At 45.9% G+C, this 18,296-nt stretch overlaps 1 long non-coding RNA gene across 1 annotated transcript in view; it reads left to right on the forward strand.

Annotated features, from left to right (window-relative positions):
- The window catches only part of LOC138283531 (uncharacterized), an 84,069-nt gene that overhangs the window by 11,547 nt on the left and 54,226 nt on the right, over positions 1 to 18,296 (forward strand). Inside the window, exon 2 of the long non-coding RNA XR_011201279.1 lies at positions 18,144 to 18,221. This is a non-coding gene — a long non-coding RNA (uncharacterized lncRNA). The remainder of the gene's footprint in view (positions 1 to 18,143; positions 18,222 to 18,296) is intronic.

The following is an 18,296-nucleotide window of genomic DNA, read 5'->3' on the forward strand; positions in this document are numbered from 1 at the left end:
GGTGCAGTCCCAGATGCAGAAGAATTTTAAGAAAAGTCATCCATGTCAGTAAAATAACCAGAAGCATTTTGTGCAAAAACAGAAGCCGTCACAGAACTGGTAGATGGACTAAATGGTGGTGGTGGTTCATAATAAACAATGTCATTCATTTGTGCTGAATTGGAATAGTAGAGATCTACATTTTGGATATTTTGTGCCAATGTTATGTTATATTAATTTGTATAGCGCATGGCTGCCCTAAAGCTTCCCAGCGATTGCGGTAGTGATCTCTCTAAGATAGGTGTTGAAGGCCTTTACACACAGGAGTTAAAACAACCAGGTATTCAAGAGACGACAAAAACTTAATTCATCTCTGGTCTGCCGCAGAAAAATGGGGAGTGAATTCCAAAGTTTGGCACCCAGGAAAGCCATGGACTTGCCACCCCACTTGGTCTTCTTTGTTCTGGGAATAACTGCTAGGGCTTCAGATGATGACCTGAGGTGTCTACTCAGCTCATAGAAGCTCACTAAAGAGTACAGGAAGGGAGGGCCCTTTGCATGAATTGTTCTATGAAAGTAGCAGAACGTCTTGAACTTAATTCGTTGCTCTATCGGCAGCTAATGCAAGGCCGCAAGGGCAGATTTGGCCGAATGATGTTTAGGCAAGTTAAATAAAAGACGGGACGCCGTGTTTTGTAGCACCTGGAGTCTTTTTATCACATATTTTGGGGAACCCAGAAACAGGGCATTGCCATAGTCTATGCAGGAACTAATGAGCGCCTGGACTATGAGCCTTTTTGCAAGGATAGGGAGAATTTTAAAGACTTTCCTAAGAAGTCTAAAAATACCGACACAGGTGGAAGATATTTTCTTTGCCTGCACCTCCATTGTCAGGCACGGGTCTAGATAATACCCCCAGGCTCTTGATCTGGTTTTTCGGGGCTGGGAGGTCTCCTAAACAATCAAGTATCGGGGCTGCTTGAAGCGAGGGGGAGGGGTGTCCCATTATCATTACCTCTGTTTTGTCCCCATTCAGCTTTAGCTTGCTTTCCTCCATCCAGTTGGACACTGCCTGTAAGCAGGGACCCAGCTGCACTGTGAGAGAGTTATGGGAGGGGGAGAAGGATACCACGAGCTGCGTATCATCAGCATATGATACTAATGGCGGCCCAAAGGATTCCACTATTCTGGTCAGCGGGATCATATAAACATTAAAAAGTGTGGGGCTGAGAGAGGAACTTTGCGGTACTCCCCATGGACTTTCCAAACTGTCCGGTAGAAAAGAGCGATCAAGGACTTGAAAAGTTCTCCCTTAAAAGAATTGTGTAAGCCATTTATGGGCCTTATCTGAGATTCCAACTTAGCTTAGTCTGTGTAGTAGCATCTTGTGATCTACAGTATCAAATGCTGCACTGAAGTCTAATAGGATGACTGCAGATGGCATGCCTTGATCCAAGCGTTTCTTGACTACTTCGGTCACTCCTATCAGTGCAGATTCAGTGCTGTGGGCTGGCCTAAAGCCCATCTGGGAGGGATGAAGAATGTGGTTTTCCTCGAGAAACGTAGAGAGATGGACATTAACATGTTTCTCCAGGATGTTAGCCGCCGTGGGAAGCATGGAGATGGGCCTATAGTTGTTCAGTACCAGTGGATCCAGCTTGGATTTTTTGATCAAAGGTTTTACTATTGCCTTGTGAGTCAGGGACAGGTTCAGTAAATCTGTCAGAATGGGAACTACTGTATCTTCCCCTTGAAGTAGAATGGGGGAGGAGCAGGGTCTAAAGGAGATCCAGATTTTAAAGTCCTGAGAAAATTCAGCGTGGTTTCTGAGGACAAAGCCGGAAATCTAGATAAACTGGGGGGGTTTGGGATTTTTAAACTACACCTTTCCTGTAGAGTATGGGGCTGATTCGGAAAGGCTGAATAAATGTCTGCGATTTTCTTTTGGAAGAATGTCGCAAGCTTATTATTATGTTCTACCGATGCCTCTGTGTTAGGTAATGGGGCGTGGGGGCACGCTAATTCATTGAGAATACAAAATATTTATCTGGGGGAGTTTCCGGTTAGTTTTATTTTCGTCTCATAATAATTGCTTTGAGTTATTTTAATTTGTAGATTAAATTGTCTAATGGCCTCCCTGTATTCTTTCTTAATAGTGTTATCATATGTTTTCCTCCATTTCCTCTCAATGCGTTTGCAAATTCTTTTTTGCTCACGCAACTGGGGAGAAAACCACAGGGCTCTCTTTTTCCGAGTGCCTGAGGGCCCTACGGAAAGTGGGAGAGTCGCATCTAGACTATTCATTAACCAGTTATCAAAAGCTGTCGCTGAATTGTCGATGTTTCCCTGTAGAGTAGGTTTGGATTGTTTGAGAGATTGAGTCCATTGGCTGGTATTCAAGAGATGCCCGCGCCTGTGCGGGCAAGATTTAGTGTGGGAGATGTTTGCTCTTGTTTTAAGGGTCAAAATCAGGGAGATTAACATATGGTCCGACCAGGCCAGGGGAGACGGGGGAGGGCTTTTAGTTTCAATAGGTTGCTGAAAACCAAGTCAATTGTATGCCCTTTCTCGTTTGTAGGCTCTTGGATCAATTGGCTTAGGTCTAGTGCTTTCATATCATCTAGGAGGGTCCTCGCTGCAGTGTTAGATGCTTCAGCTTGGATACTGAAGTCTCCTAGTATCGTGAAGTTAGGTTTGGTACAGATTAGTTCTGCTACTTTATCAGGGAGAGCATCAAGGAACTCTTGCGCCGAACCGGGAGGGCGATACAGTAGTAACCCAGATAGGGTGAATTGGGGACTGAGATAGAGGGAGAACAGGAGGCTCTCACACTCCGGTAAAGGGAACGAATGGGAGGAAACTCTCACTGAGTCATTGCAGATGATAGCAATTCCTCCGCCTCTACCAGATGATCTATCCAGTCTTGTAATTGAATAGGGGTGGGGCAGTGCCAATGCTATGTCACGTCCAGTCGAAAGGAGAAAGTTAATATCTAGCTTATGTGCTGTCAGAGACCTACAGTTGGCCATCAGAAGGGTATATTTGGATAATTGTTGACTATGATTTTTTGACCGATTGTTCTGCCGGGTCCCACTGTTGTTTTCCTGAGCACCTGTTATATTTATAATCATGTGGCTACCCCTGTCTATTTCTATGTCAAGTCTTACTAGTCTACATGTGTTTTGAGAGTTAACCTCTTTGATAATATTATCTCAATTGGATCGGGCACAGTACGCGTACGGGCGCAGACGGGCTTGCCTTGAGCACACCTACGGCGTGCCCGCGGTGTGCCCGTGGCGCACCCGCGGCACGGGTCCGCTGCGCATCCGCATACTCCCGCCTTTTTTAAGGATTGGGGAGGTCAGCTCCTAGGCCGCTGACTTCCCAAGATGGCGGCCGCAAAACGGGCCGACTTCCGGAAGTAACAGGCAATAGTGAACAATTCAGCAAAGCTGGTCTCTAGACACGGGCCGGCAGGGCTGAATAAAAGAGATCAAAGCGCCAATATAAAAAAACTAGTACAATGCGGTAATACAAATCAACACAGTTTAAAAATATTAAAAGCGTGACTTTAGAATACTAAAAGCAAAGGGCAGCCTGTGGTGGCCTGCCTTCTCCTACCAACTACCACGCGTCTGCATACTCGCACCTTTTTTAAGAACAGGGGAGGTCAGTTACTAGGCCACTGACTTCCCAAGATGGTGGCCGCAAAACGGGCCTACTTCCGGAAGGTACAGGCAATAGTGAACAATTCAGCGAAGCCGGTCTCTAGACACGGGCCGGCAGGGCTGAATAAAAGAGATCAAAGCGCCAATATAAAAAAACTAGTGCAATGCAGTAATACAAATCAACACAGTTTTAAAATATTAAAGCGTGACTTTAGAATACTAAAAGCAAAGGGCAGCCTGTGGTGGCCTGCTTTCTCCTACCAACTACCAATGAAGTGATCACAGGGAGAAGCAAACGTTTATTTTACCCCCTCCACAAGCTCAAGGGAACAATTGTAGCGTTGCTGCTTGCAGAAGCATTGTTGAGTGCTTAAAGAGGTATATCCCATTGGGTAATGAGGGAGGCTAGGGAACTACCCAGGAATCCTCATGGTCTACTGCGCAGAATCGATCACATGGTGCAATTTGACATTGTGAATTGAAACAAAGAGGTTTTCTTTAGAACCAGGCAGCAGTGGTATGATGACAGTTCTGGTACCGTGTATTGCTAGTACTGGAACCGGTGCACTATATGATGGGCCAAACTCCTTTTTCACAGCAATCTTTTCTCATACTAGATCCCCAACTTCAGGAATCCAGCCGGTATATGTTGTTGGCAAATCCCTCATTCCCAAGGTGGCGGCATGGGCAGATAAATTTTCATCATGGAATTTCTGTATCTCCTGTAAAACAGCAAAACACTAATTTATGCCAAAGGGTATTTCTGCCACCACCGTGCCAGGGCCATTGACATCTGTGACTTACATAGGTACCCCAAATAGGACCTCATGATGGGTTCATCTTCGCAAGGACCTTCTGGTTAGATTATTTTGTGCTCTCTGGGTCATATATAGGTGATGAAGCCAACTACGACCAGAACCTAGTACCCTCACTGTTAAGGATTGCTTTAAGTCTCAGTTCTTTCTCCCCATGATCGCATTGCCCTTAGGATGGTATGGTGAGGAGTAATGGAGTTGAACACCATTTTTGCCAGGGTGTCCCTGAATACCCTGGTGGCAAAGGCAGGGCCCTAGTCCGAGTGGAATGCTGCGACTGCAAATGTCCCAATGAAGACTTGCAAATCTTTAATAACAGTTTGAACGTCAGCTGATCATTGTGGCCATACCCAGAGGAATTTAGAACATGAGTCAAAAGCAGCTAAACTTTATCTGTATGCACCACCAAATTGTAAGGGACCGCAATGGTTCAGGTACCCACAATGTAGTGGTTTGTTGGACACTAAGAGGGGTGTCTGCGGTGGGTGTTTGATGGTGGATCCCTTAATTTGCTGACAGATGTCACAACAAAGGACATACTGTTTGGTTTGCTTGTATAAACCTGGCCACCAATAGCATTTTTGTAACAGGGAGATGGTAGCTGCATAGGCAGCATAGGCAGAAGCAACACCCTCATGTGCTGCTTTAATGATATCTAATCTCTGATCATGATCACTCACCCCTGGGCTAGTTGCAAATGCAATATTTTGGACACTGAGGTAGCAGGTATATTTTGCATATTTTAGTAAAAGCTTGCCATCAGCCAAAGCTTTCACAGCAGCCAGTGTCTCATTATCCAATCTTATATGAGAACAAGTAATTGCAGCAACAAAAACCATAGCTACTGCAGCTTTGCCAGCTTCATCAGCCAAGGTGTTTCCTACAATGTATACTCCTACAAGTTGATAGCCCAACATATCAACTACATGAGCTTTCTGTAGTCTGTCCTTAGGATCTGCTACACTCCCCCACAAGTTGTTGTGTTTGATGGTATTTCCTTTTGAGTCTCTGAACCCATTCAGGTGCAAATGCTGTAGGTAATCATCGTAGGACTGGACACAGTAGTACTAATCACACACAATCGATGTAGACTGTTCAGGATCCATATGTTCAAGTGCCAAAATTAGAGCTTTAAGGTCTGTGAGTTGTGCTGTGCCGTCCCCTAGGTTCTGCATGCAGGTATGTTGAGGGTGGACTGTACCATCCCTCATTACCCTGCTAACAGCTGCGGAGTATTGGTGTTTAGCACCTACAGCTGGTTGTGCTGAATCATCGGTGTAAATTACCATTTTGTATTGATCAAGAGGCATGATGTTAGAGGACATCGGTTACTCAGGCTCACACTGAAGAAATTCTTGGGTCTGCAGCTCAGGGTCGAAAACATAATTGACATAATTGGCAGTCAGAGAGGTTGCCCATTGAATCTAACATGTATGTAATGCTTTTGTGTTTGGAACGCTTACTTTGGTGACAGCCTCATAGGCTAGTACCGGGAATAAGTGTAGTTTCTTTTTTGCTCAGAATCTGTTTATTTCATTTTCAAATGGTTTAAGATCAATTACAATCAAAAGAAAAGAACAAAAATCTGTGACAGCATTCATAGTAGAAGTCCACATATCTGGCCTACAGCAGAAAACCTGGGGACTGTAGAAAACCAAAATCATGAGTCAATGTGAGCTAACTATATCAGATGGAGCAAAAAAAGAGCATGGTCAGAAATGGAAGTGTCTGATATCTGGGCCGATTCTAAATGACGCAGCAGGAAGTGTCTGATGAATACATAATCAATGCGGGAGTATGTGCGATGTACATGCGAACAAAAGGAATAATCCTGCATGTCAGGATGCAAGTAGCACCAAGCATCAACAAGGCCTGCGTTAGTAATTTCCCTCTAGAGTTGAGGCAACATAGCCCACATCCCTTGGAATTGGGCGGAGCTTCTATCAAGTGCTGGGTCCCAGGCCACATTAAAATCACCTTAAAGTAATATGTTGCCCAGGGCCAGGTTAAGTAAAAGAATCTTGCGGATAAAATTATCTTGAGATTGGTTAGAGGTTTACAAAAGACAGGGTAGTGTGTCCCTTTTGTATTATTACAAGCAGGATCCCTAATACCCCATGTCAGTGTGGAGACAAAGCCCAAGTTGAACATTATGCCTACCCCTGATGTTTTGTTCATGGTGTGTGCCCAATACTGGGATGGATGTCTGGGGTGGGACATGCAATAACAATCCTCCTTAAGTAGATGGGTCTCTTGTAAAAAAGTTACGTTGGGATCATGTTGAAGGAGATAACGTCACATCTGTTTGCACTTGTTGAGGAATTTAAGCCCCTTCACATTAAGTGAAAGGAGCTGCATATTTAGCAGAGTCCCTATATCTGAGTTACTCAGGTTAATTCGGTAGCGAACACATTATTAGCAGGGTAGAAATTGTCCCATGTCTACTAGTCGGGTTATTGTAAATAGATCCCTCTCAGAAGACGTCTCTTCCCCAAACCTCCTGTGTATGCAGCTGGGAAACCAGGGTAAACCCAATAGGGAACAAACAGGCCAACTGGACGCAGCAAGATGGGATGGAGGAGAGTCTCCTCAAAGTCTGGTGACGAGTCGCCTTAGTAGGAGAAATGCCCTCTTAAATTGGGGTGCGTGGCTGGGCCGAGCCGGAAACCAAAAAAGGGTGCAGTGCAACAACACAGTCCAATTTGCCGCAATTGATGGCATTTGTAAGTCCGGCTGAAAGACCATGGGACCTGCTAAAAAGGAAGAAAAAGCATATTGATTGAATAACAATATCGTACAGTGCTTCAGTCAGCAGGTGTAGATCTGATGCATCTTGCTGTAACAGCAGTCTTTTCTCCGGGCAATCCCCACAAGCCATTCCTGCTTCACATTTGGAGGTGAGAGATGATGTAATCTTTTGCCTCATGCAGGGCCTTTGCCTTAGATTGGTGGTCTCTACTCATCCTCCAACAGTTGTCCAAGTTGGACGCCATCAACCCTTCTCTTCTGGGGATGCAAGGTGGGACTCCCTATCTGGAGAATCCTCTGCTAGACCCAGCACGCGTCTCTCTTCGGATAAGGTATGAACATAACGTTGTTTGCCATTTATCTGGAATATCATACCAAAGGGGTGAGACCATTGATACTTGATAAATATCTCTCTGAGTTTCTCTATTACCGGTTTAAAGTTTCTCCATTTTCTCAAGGGCACCTGTGAGAGGTCCTGAAAAATTTGCAGGGTGTGGCCCCTGAAGACCAAGTCAGCTTTACTCCGACTTGTTCTCAAGATTGTCTCTCAACCTTAAAAATGTGTACTCTAGTTTGGATATCTGGGGCTGCATTAGGCCTGCCCACCATGGCAGAAACACAATGAGCACGGTCCAGGATAAGTGGTCAGCCCTCTCCCGCACCTCCCTGGGTCGCTTGGAGTAAGTCTCTAGTGAAGGTCAGGAGATACTTCCATCCGCAAGAGAGACATGTTGAAAAAAAGTTTGTGGATTTATCTCTGTAATGACCAATTGAGTTACAGCTGGAGCAGCCCTTGCTAAGGCGGTGTTAAAAGCCAGCATTATGAATTGTATTAAGTGTCTATATATTGCTACTAACGCATTGTATAATGTGTGTACTTCAGGTATTTGAATAGCCTGCACATATGTATATGTGGCCAATGGTAGCCAGGTAGTTATGTCATTGCTTAACCCCCTGGGTGCCTGGGGCGAGCTGGTCTCGTCCTGCCTGCACCCGGCCCACAAGGGGAGCGCTCCCCCCGTGGGCATCCCTCCCACAACCCCCAGTCAGGGATGGAAGGGAAATTGCTTCCCCTTCCACCCCCGACCCCTCCCTGATGACGTCAGCGCGCAAATCACCCGCTGACCTCATCAGAGGCCACCTCGGATCGACCCCAGAAGAGAAATGCAAAAGCATTTCTCTTCCGACCGGAAGGTGGGGCAGGAGAGACATGAAAGGAAAGGAAAGGCCTTTCCTTTCATGTCATGTCTCTCCGACTCGAGCAGCAGAAATGCCCACTAGACACCCGGGATTTTTTGTTTTGTAGATTTCAATAAGGGGAGCAACCCCTTAGGCAAGGGTCGCTCTCCAGGAGGGCCAAATTATTTTTAGGCCATTTCTGCCCCCACTGGGGACCGATCGGCCTAATATCATTAGGCTGATCTGCCCGCGGGGGGAGCAGAAACCACTAGACACCAGGGATTTTTTTTTTTTTTCATACATATTTTATCATACTTACGCATAATGGGAGCGGCCCCTTGGGCAAGGGCTGCTCCCCAGGGGGACAAATAATTTTTAAGCCATTTCTGCCCCCTCACCCCTGGGGGCAAATCACCCTAATATAATTAGGCCGATCCTAGATACCAGGGATAATTATGTGGGGAGCGATCCCTTAGGCAAGGGTCGCTCCCTGGGGGACCAAATCATTTTTAGGCCATTTCTGCCCCCAGGAGGGCAGAAACCACTAGACACCAGGGAATTTTAATTTTTTTAATACGCATAAGGGAAGCGGACCCTTGGGCAAGGGCCGCTCCCTGGGGGGGGGAAATATTTTTAGGCCATTTCTGCCCCCAGCCCATAGACACCAGGGAAAAAAAATGTTTGTTTAATTTTTTTTTATATGTGGGGAGCGACCCCTTAGGCAAGGGTCGCTCCTTGGGGGGCCAAATTATTTCTAGGCCATTGCTGCGCCCCCTGGGGACAGAAACCAGTAGACACCATGGATGTTTTTTTTTTTTAAATGCTTACGCATAAGGGGAGTGGCTGCTTGGGAAAGGGCCGCTCCCCAGGGGGTGCAAAATATTTTTAGGCCTTTTCTGGCCCCTTGGAGGCAGATCGGCCTAATATAATTAGACTGATCTGCCCCCAGGAGGGGCAGAAACCTCTAGACGCCAGAGATATATATTTTTTTATTTACTTTATGTTTTTTATGTATGGGGAGTGACCCCTTAGGCAAGGGTTGCTCCCCTGGGGGCAAATTGCATTTAGGTCATTTCTGCCCCCCTTGGTGTGTGTGTGTCTGTGTGTGTTTTGTTTGGGGGGGCAGCCCCTTGGGCAAGGGTCGCTCCCCATGGGGGCACATTACTGTTGCCCATATTTGCCCCCTTTGGGGGCAGATCGGCCTATTTTTGGAAGGCCCATCTGCCCCTAAGGGGGGCAGAAAGCCCATCAGAGACCAGGGAAGATTTTGTTTAAAAATAAGAGGGTGGGGGCATGGCCATACCCCCACACCAAATAAATGGGGCCAAAGTTGTTCTGCCCACCAGTTGGTAGATTGGGCAATTACCCACGATCCACACCTGGGGAGGGACAGAAAGTCTATTAGATGCCAGGAATTTTTTTTACAAACTAAAAATTGTGGGGTGGTGGCTACCAACCAGTATGGGCCTGGTTCTGCCCCCACCCCAACTGAAGGGGGTAACAGTCTTTCAGCTCTCCCCTGCACACTAAAACATCTTATTCCACAGCAAGCAAGAGGATATTTGATTATTTTGGGTTTTGGTTTTATATTTGGGCAATGAGAGCTTGGTAACTCTCAAAACCGTCCCACTTGGAATGGTGAGGGCTGCACTTTTTTGACTTTGGGCCACTGCCATGTAGAAAAATCCACAAGACCTAGACACATCTGAAAACTAAACATCTGGTTGATTCCAGGGTGGTGTGCTTCACATGCACCCCACACCATTCTCTTACCCACAATGCCCTGCAAACCTCCAACTTTGCTGGAAATCAGACATTTTTCCCACATTTTTGTGATGGAACCTTCTGGAATCCGCAGGACTTTACAAAATTCCTACCACCCAACATTGTCTCATCTATACCGATAAAACTTCTGCTGCACTTGTCAGTCTAAAATGTTTTTTTTCAATCTGCCCTTTTGGACCCGCATTGGTTCCCCCTCAATTTCGACATGTTTTGGCTCTTCCCTGTCAGAGGCACTTGGCCCACCTACACAAGTGAGGTATCATTTTTACCGGGAGACTGAAGGGAACGTTGGGTGGTAGGAAATTTGTCCCTGTGCGATGATGCCACACAGAAATGTGGGAAAAATTAGATTTTTTAGCTAAATTTGACATTTGCTGAGGATTCTGGGTAAGAAAACATTGGAGAACGAAGGGCACACCCAAAATGTGCTTCATAGCTACTTCTATATATAGACCTGGGTCCCCAAAAGTGAGTTCTTGGCATGTTTTTTGATTGAACAGGCCCACAGGTCACTGCCCCCAAAACCCCCACTGAGTGCCCCCCTGCACTCCATCATCACCAAATGATTTAACTTTAACGACAGAGACACAGTACTTAAGGTCTCCTGAAAAACTGCAACCCTACTAGGTAACTCAGCGTGTGCCATGATATTCCTGGACTACACATGGAAAGTGTAGCAACAACGACGCTTGTTCTTAGAGGTGAAATAAAAAGCTGAGGACTATGCAGATCCAATTTATGCTACTTTTCCCAATACGCCTCAAGGTAATTTTCAGCAAAGTTGCTTTATTCTTTGACACACCCAAAGCCGCCTGGTCATGTGAACGACCCAAATTTTGGTGCCCCTCATCACCACGCGTAGGAACCAAGGGGGCCTAGAGGTAACTGAGAGCAGAAACTATTCCATTGTGTGCCCCAGAGCAACCAGAGATGCCAGTGCTCTGTGGGCAGCCTGTCCGATGACCCACGCCCAGAACAGAAAATGAGGACATCCTCAGACAGCGGCCCCAGCAGGATCCAGCCAAGTGCATGCCTGACTTGGATCTCGACTAGGCACCCTGACCAAACCAACTGTGACATTCATTCCAGATCCGACAACTGGCAGAGACCTTTGCAGTGGAAGCAGCCCACCCCAAAAGACACTTTGCTCCTTTTCTTTTCTTGAGTTCCTTTTCTTGCCTTTCATGTTAGTGGCGCATGTTTGATTTGGAAAATGGGGGTAGGGAGGGTGAGTTTGGTACAAGGAGACAAAGTTGTGGTCTACATGCCTGGTTGGCAGCTGTGCCCAGTTTATTCAATGACCGAAACCTTCAGTTCAAGAGGCGTTGGGTGGGGGGGGAGGAGGGTTGGTTTGCTCATGATTTAAACCAGTGACACTCAGACAAGACAGTCCATGCCCCATTGCATGTTCATGCTAAGGGACATCTGATAGCTCTGAAGCACCCACACATGTTGGCTCTGGATAGGACCCGGCCTAATAGCCACGTACTCTTTCTGACATGGAATGTCAATGGCCTCCTGAACACAGAGAAATGGAGTGTGATCCGTTTAAGGTGACTCATATCTGGCATGATAGAAGGGGCAGATATGTGGTGGTAGTGAGCCTTCTGGACAGATGACTCCTGTTGATCTTCATCGTAAACAACCCTTTTCTCCTCATTACTTACTTTCTATACATAGTGGGGGCATTGGTGGCACAATTCCCAGTAGGACCCTGGCGCCTGAGGGGGCATGAAAGGGGTTGCAAATCCTACTCTCAACAGCACTACCAAGGGAGCCAAAACACAGAATCAGGGCCCTCTGCTCGCACAGCTCCTCAAAGACATGGGGCTCTCAGAGTCCTGGGAGGGGCATGGATGACTTGGTGCCTCAACACATGATGGCTACAGGACACTGAGTCTAGGGTACACATACATGCAGTGATTGATAAGTAGCTGCAAACAAACACTTGGTCCGTTGGCCTTCCAGTGACATTGTGAGAGGCCTAAAAAGCCATACTGGGGGGGGGGGGGGTATTATCAGCCACATATCAGGCAGGAGAAGTAGACAGCAACACGATGTGATAGATCTCAAAATCTGCATCTTGCAGGTGGAGAGGGAATATACAACTTCCCCCAGATGAGGTCTCATAAGAGACTCCTATAACACTACTCCAGCAAAAGCTATCACTGGAGGCACAGACTGTGTGGCTTTCCACGCAGAGCCGCATCTACCAGTGGGGAGATAAAATGAGCAAACCTCTACACTGGCTGTAAACCAGTTCCACCTGACCTGAGCCGATAGCACATGAATTTGATGAGGAGGGGCAGAGGGACATGGCAAAGAGATTATACTCCAGTGCTTTGCATTGTACTATGCAACTTTATACTCCAATGGGGGGGGGGGGAACTACTAGCAGCTCCTCTGAGAAGGGAAGATGCAGTGGCATTAGAGAATGACATAATTGCAGAGGAATTATCGGAGGCACTCTCCCAAATCCAATCGGCAAGACACGAAGACCCCACGGATTTCCAACAGAAGTTTTTTAGGACATACCAAGCCCAGTTTATTCACCCAATGACCAAGACCCTGCTCGCGACCCAGAAGTCAGGAATCGTCCCAACAGATCTCCACCTAGCGGAGATTGTGGTTCAGAATACTGTTAATCTTACAGACCCATCTCGCTCCTAAATATAGAGTTCAAGATAAGGGTTGAGGCACTGGTCAACCTCTTAATTTATGTGATCAACTCTTTGGTTCTCCTCAACCAACCCTGTTTCATGTTCCACCGGACCACACATCACAATATCTGGCAAGTGCATAATGCAATGGCTCTGGCCAAAAACTGGCCAGGCAAATACGCACTCTTGTGAGCTGATTTCTGGAAAGCATGTGACTAGATACATTAGAACACCTGTTCTGTCTCTCGACTTAACTAAACTTTGGCCCAAGATTTAGCAGTAAAGTGAAACTGTTGTATACCGACCTGTCAGCTGGAATGCAAGCGGGTGACACTATTCCCGACACAACCCAGATATGTAGGGGTACTCGCCAGGGATGCCCCTAATCACTTTTACTGCTTGCCATGGTGATTGAGCCCTTGGCCCAATTGATGAAGGTGGATGCCCTTGTCCGGGTACTGGACTGAACTTCCAACATGCCTGACCACATCGCTCTCTAAGTGGACGAGGTCCTCATGTTTATGGGGGAGCCAAATGACTCGAGCACTGGGTCTGCCAGATTCTCCACATCTTTGGTATTTTCATGGGACTCACACTGAACAAAACCAAATCCATGCTACACCTGGTAAATTGCCCCGCCTCAGAACTGGAATGGGCTGGAAACCTGTAAATTTGATTGAGATCTTTAAATACCTCTTGGTATACATGGCGACCAATCCACTGCGGGCATGGGAGCAGAACATCCAGCCCCAAATGATATGCCTGTGTCCAAATATTGAGTTCTGGTTGAGAATCCAGCTGTCCATCCTGGGCCATTCTTCAACATTTAAGATGGTAGTTTTACTGTGCATCCTCTATCAGCTACAGACCTACCCTTTCCACCTACCCTGGGCCTTGTTTACAATGAGGGAGGTGATGTTGCTGAGCTTTTTATGGAACTGTCAGGCTCCGCTCATTATCCTTCCTAAACGTTGTAAGTTGACCTATGATGGTGGGCTTCCTTCCCCTGAGTCAACCTCTTACTATCAGGCAGCACCCCTGATAATTATAAATGAATGGTGGTTCAAAAGCCTTTAGTTTAGAGTGATCGGCAGTTGGAAATACCCCCTGTTGTGACTCTTTTATGGCACGCCTGAGACTAGCTTGCTCCTACTGGCTACTAAGGCAGTGCTCTAGGTTTGGAGGGACACCCACAGAACTTTAGGGGGGCCAGGACACCTGGTCCCCCTACTGCTCCCCCCCATGGCATGCAAACTCGCTGAGGCAGATGTTGGCCTTGTAGGGCTTCCGGGGTGGAATGTGATCGGCTTCTCTAAGCTGGAAAATGGTTGAGGGCACTACACTTAAGGCCTTCACAGAACTGCACAACCAGCATTGCATACATAAGAGTCAATTCTTTTGGTGCCTACAACTGCAGCATTCTCTACACCCATACATAGCACCCCTAGCTGAATTCCCTTGCCATAATCTCATTGAGGCCACAATTTTACTGGGGGACCTGGACACCCATACAATTTTGAAAATGTATTACAGGCTTGTGATCAATTCAAAAGACATGTTCCACAACTTAAGGGCAGCATTTGAGGCCATTTAGATCCCCTGGCAGATGACGTTTAGCCATAGGTGCTCGCCTCTCCATGGGAAAATGCTATAGCCTCCCAGTTTTGATTAATTCAACTCAAATACCTCCACCTTGTATATTTCACATGGGATTGATTATGGAAAATTAGGAGGACAGCTTCCCTGACATGCCTGGACGAACATTGGGATCTTTCTTCATATGGTGTGGGACACTGGGAGTCTGAAGCCCAGTAAGGAGGGGCTCCTCACTTGCTGGGGTGGGTACTGGGCTGGTGCTTGCCCATAGACCCCAAATTCACCTGGCTGCATATTGCAGTAGACTTTGACAGCAACAGATATCAAGCTGCCCTCATTTGGTTGGAGCTCGTTGTCACCAAAAGAGTCATTGTCAGGGCGTGGAAGGCTGAAAATCCTCTGACCTTTGACAGGTGGAAAGTGGGTCTGGGTGGATGTATGATTTGTATCTATGTTGTTCAGGGCACCACAGTATATGGGCAGAATGGTCCAGACACAGGGAGACTTTCTGGCAAGACCAGCAGGCAGAACGCTCTCCATCAATGGGGAAGTCCAGTCATTTCGAGATTATACTACTTCCACGAACTGGGGGGGACGAGAGTTCACGGTTTACTTATACCCGATTAATGATGCATGTCAGTTAATCCCAGGGAGAGGCGGGAAAAACAAGAATTTGCAATGTCAAATGTATGTCTGCACAAGTGGATCACATTGTTAATGCTGATGTCTGTGTTAAACCTGATATTTTGTGTTATAAAAAAACAGGAAACTGGTAGTACTGCCACAGCACAGGTGTTAAAGATCTACTTAGGGGGGATTTATTAATATTTAAAAGGAGGGATTAGACCTGTCAAAAGAGGTTATTTTAGTAGTTCGAATTGGCAGTTTTAAAACTGGACATACAAGCTACGGTGGTAGGACTGCAGCCATGTTTTTCACTACCCATGTAGTGGTGGCACAATGTGTGTTGGCCAAACTTTGCACCATATACTAAGGATTTACCAGTAAATTCTATGCCAATTAGGAATATTGCCAATTTTGACATGTTTGAGGAGTCAGAGCACATGGCCTGGGGCCTGGGGAGCAGAGGTCCAATGCACAGTGTCACGAAAACAGCAGCAAAAGTTACAAAAGTTGTGTTGATCATGCAACAAGAGGTATTTATGTACAATAGAAATTTCAAATATCCTTTTATCTAAAAACATTTAGTACCATCGAAGCCTGCATTCACTCTGAATGTCAATTTTATGGTGATATTCGAGTGATTGGATAACTTAAACAGATACATTTTGGATAATATGTACATTCCAAGTGAGAAATTACCTGAATCCCACAAAATCACCTAAAATACTCATTATTTCAACCAGTGAAGCAGGCTATCTCGCTGCACTTCGTTAAAGGGAAAGAGCAGGAATGCGCCATATTTAACATGGAGCAATTCTGTCCTTTCCTTCCACTGGCCCTCAATGTGCTTTCATGTGGCAACACAGGGACCCTTGCACCATGGTGCAAGGGTGCCTGCTTTGGAGGAAGGATTGTTTTTGTGGAAGAAGGGGAATCTTCCTGCACAAAAAACAATCCTTATAGACATTTTCCTTTTTCCACTTAGAAAGAGGAAACAATGAGGAGAAATAAAGATATTTCTCCTCGTTGCCCCTCCCCTGGGAAGGCTTAGCATTTTGATGCATTCCCAAGTTTACCAGGGCTGGTAAATCTGGGATTGAGCCAAAATTCATGGGTGGATGCACAAGAACACTCACGATCCACCCATGGAACGGTTCCCTGGGGCAACGTACCTCAAAGTAGTAACTTGGGCTGCCTTGCGTTACTCTAGATTTATCAAGCCACTCAGGGCCACGCAAGGTAGCCTTACGTGGCTTGATAAATCTGGCTTTGTTGTTGCGTCACCCTTGCGTCCCCTTGTGTGGTGCAAGGGCAATGCAATACAATGATAAATATGCCCCTCAGTTTGAATAAAAGAATAAGCTATGATCAATTTAGAATGATATACCCAGTTTGCCAGAATCACAGGAATAGCGACGTTGATTGTACCACACAAATGGTCTTGTTTGGTATCTATCAAACACCAAATTCCTAAAAATCAGGCTTAAAGCCCTAAAAATAAGGGTGCTAAAACACAAATTGTGTGAATTTCCATTTCTACTTTATGCTGTCTCATCTTCCACCGAAATATTTCTACACACTTAGGGTCTTATTTACAAGCCCTTGTGCTTCACCGGAATGTCACTTTTAGTGATGATCTGCTGGCGCACACTGCAGGACCATATCTACAAGGCCACGTAAAGCCAACCTGCGTGGCTTTCCATGGCCTTGTAGATATGGACTGAGGCAACGTAGCACAAGTCACTGCGTAGCCTCACCATGCGACAGGGAGGTGTGCCATGGGTGTTACGGTGGGTGTTCCCACATAGCACCCGTGGCATTTGACACATCCACAGATTTACGAGATTTCATAAACCTGGGAATACATCAAAAGCCTATGACTCCCTAGGGGAAGTGTAAGGGAGGCAGAATGAGGAGAAGTACCTTTAGTTCTTCTTGTTTTTCCTTTTTTTATGTGTACTGCAGCCTGCAGCATACATAGACAGAGGAAAACGCCTCTTGTGATTGTTTTTGTTCAGCAAGGTGTCCCTTCCTGAACAAAAACAACCATCCCTGTAATGCAAACACCCTTGCACCATGGGGAAGGGCACTGGTGCATACCAGCCCATTGTGAGCCAGAACAGGGGAAAAGGACAGGAATGTGCTGTATCTCATAGATACACCATATTCCTGCCCTTTTCTTTTGATGCAGGGCAGCGCAGCAAGAATCCTTATGGCGCTGCACCAAAAACTCATAAATGAGGCCCACACGACTCAAACCTATTAGAATTGCCACTAATTTTGTGCGCCGAAAAATGTTCATAATTTTCCTTTTGAAGCCAGAGATTCATTTCTGGATGGCTGATGGCTGATGGCTGACTGTTGCATGAGGTTTTCTAGGACTGATTTTCTCAAGCTAGACCTGGTGGACACCCCTTTAACAATGACAGTTAGGGAATTGACCTCTCTCTCATGTAAATTAGACACATAATTACTTAGTCAGTCTTGACATTTACATATGGTAGTTCAAATTATCAGGTAGAATCCATATACTTTTGCTAGGGCTTTGATGCATTGTATGTAAAAACTGATTGCATGAAAAAATCTGATTAACTAAGCATCTGTTTCAAAAGATTAAACACCAATGCTGATCACACACTTACAGACCACACTCCTTCTTTGAGAAGACCAGAAGATAAAATTGAAGAGGGGACAGATACGTGAGCAAGTGGTGAGTGGGCCACAGGCACCTACAGGGAAGAATCAGAGAAGGGAGCAAACATGCATCAAGGGGCAAATGACCACCATAGCCCTCAAAAGGCACTTTAGTGTGCCGATCTTTTCGACAAGACAGGAATTCTAGCTCCACACCTAATATGAACTGCACGAGTGTCATTGGGTTTTTCTCAGGGAGGTCACCGGGCTTCTTCTTATCCATATGAAATCGACCAAAACCAGGATGTGATTATCTCAATGATGTTTATTTGATTTGTTATACAGGATCCTAAATCGTGGGTATAGTCATAGGTATATCTCTGTATATATGGTCTTTCTCCTACACTCCTCTTTCCTTTCCGTGGTTACTGGTTCTTTTGTTCTTTATCCTTTAGGTCGTCAGGATTTTGCTGGTGTCCGTCTCTTGGGTGGACAACAAAAGGAAGGGAAGAGCAACAACAAGCCGTGGTCAGGTAAGTGTTTTCTATCTTTTTATTTTGTATGCAATAGGGGAGAGGTTGTGAGGAAGTCCCTTTTGAGGAGCACAA

The sequence above is a fragment of the Pleurodeles waltl genome, chromosome 1_1 (genome assembly GCF_031143425.1).
Source record: "Pleurodeles waltl isolate 20211129_DDA chromosome 1_1, aPleWal1.hap1.20221129, whole genome shotgun sequence".
Taxonomy (NCBI): domain Eukaryota; kingdom Metazoa; phylum Chordata; class Amphibia; order Caudata; family Salamandridae; genus Pleurodeles; species Pleurodeles waltl.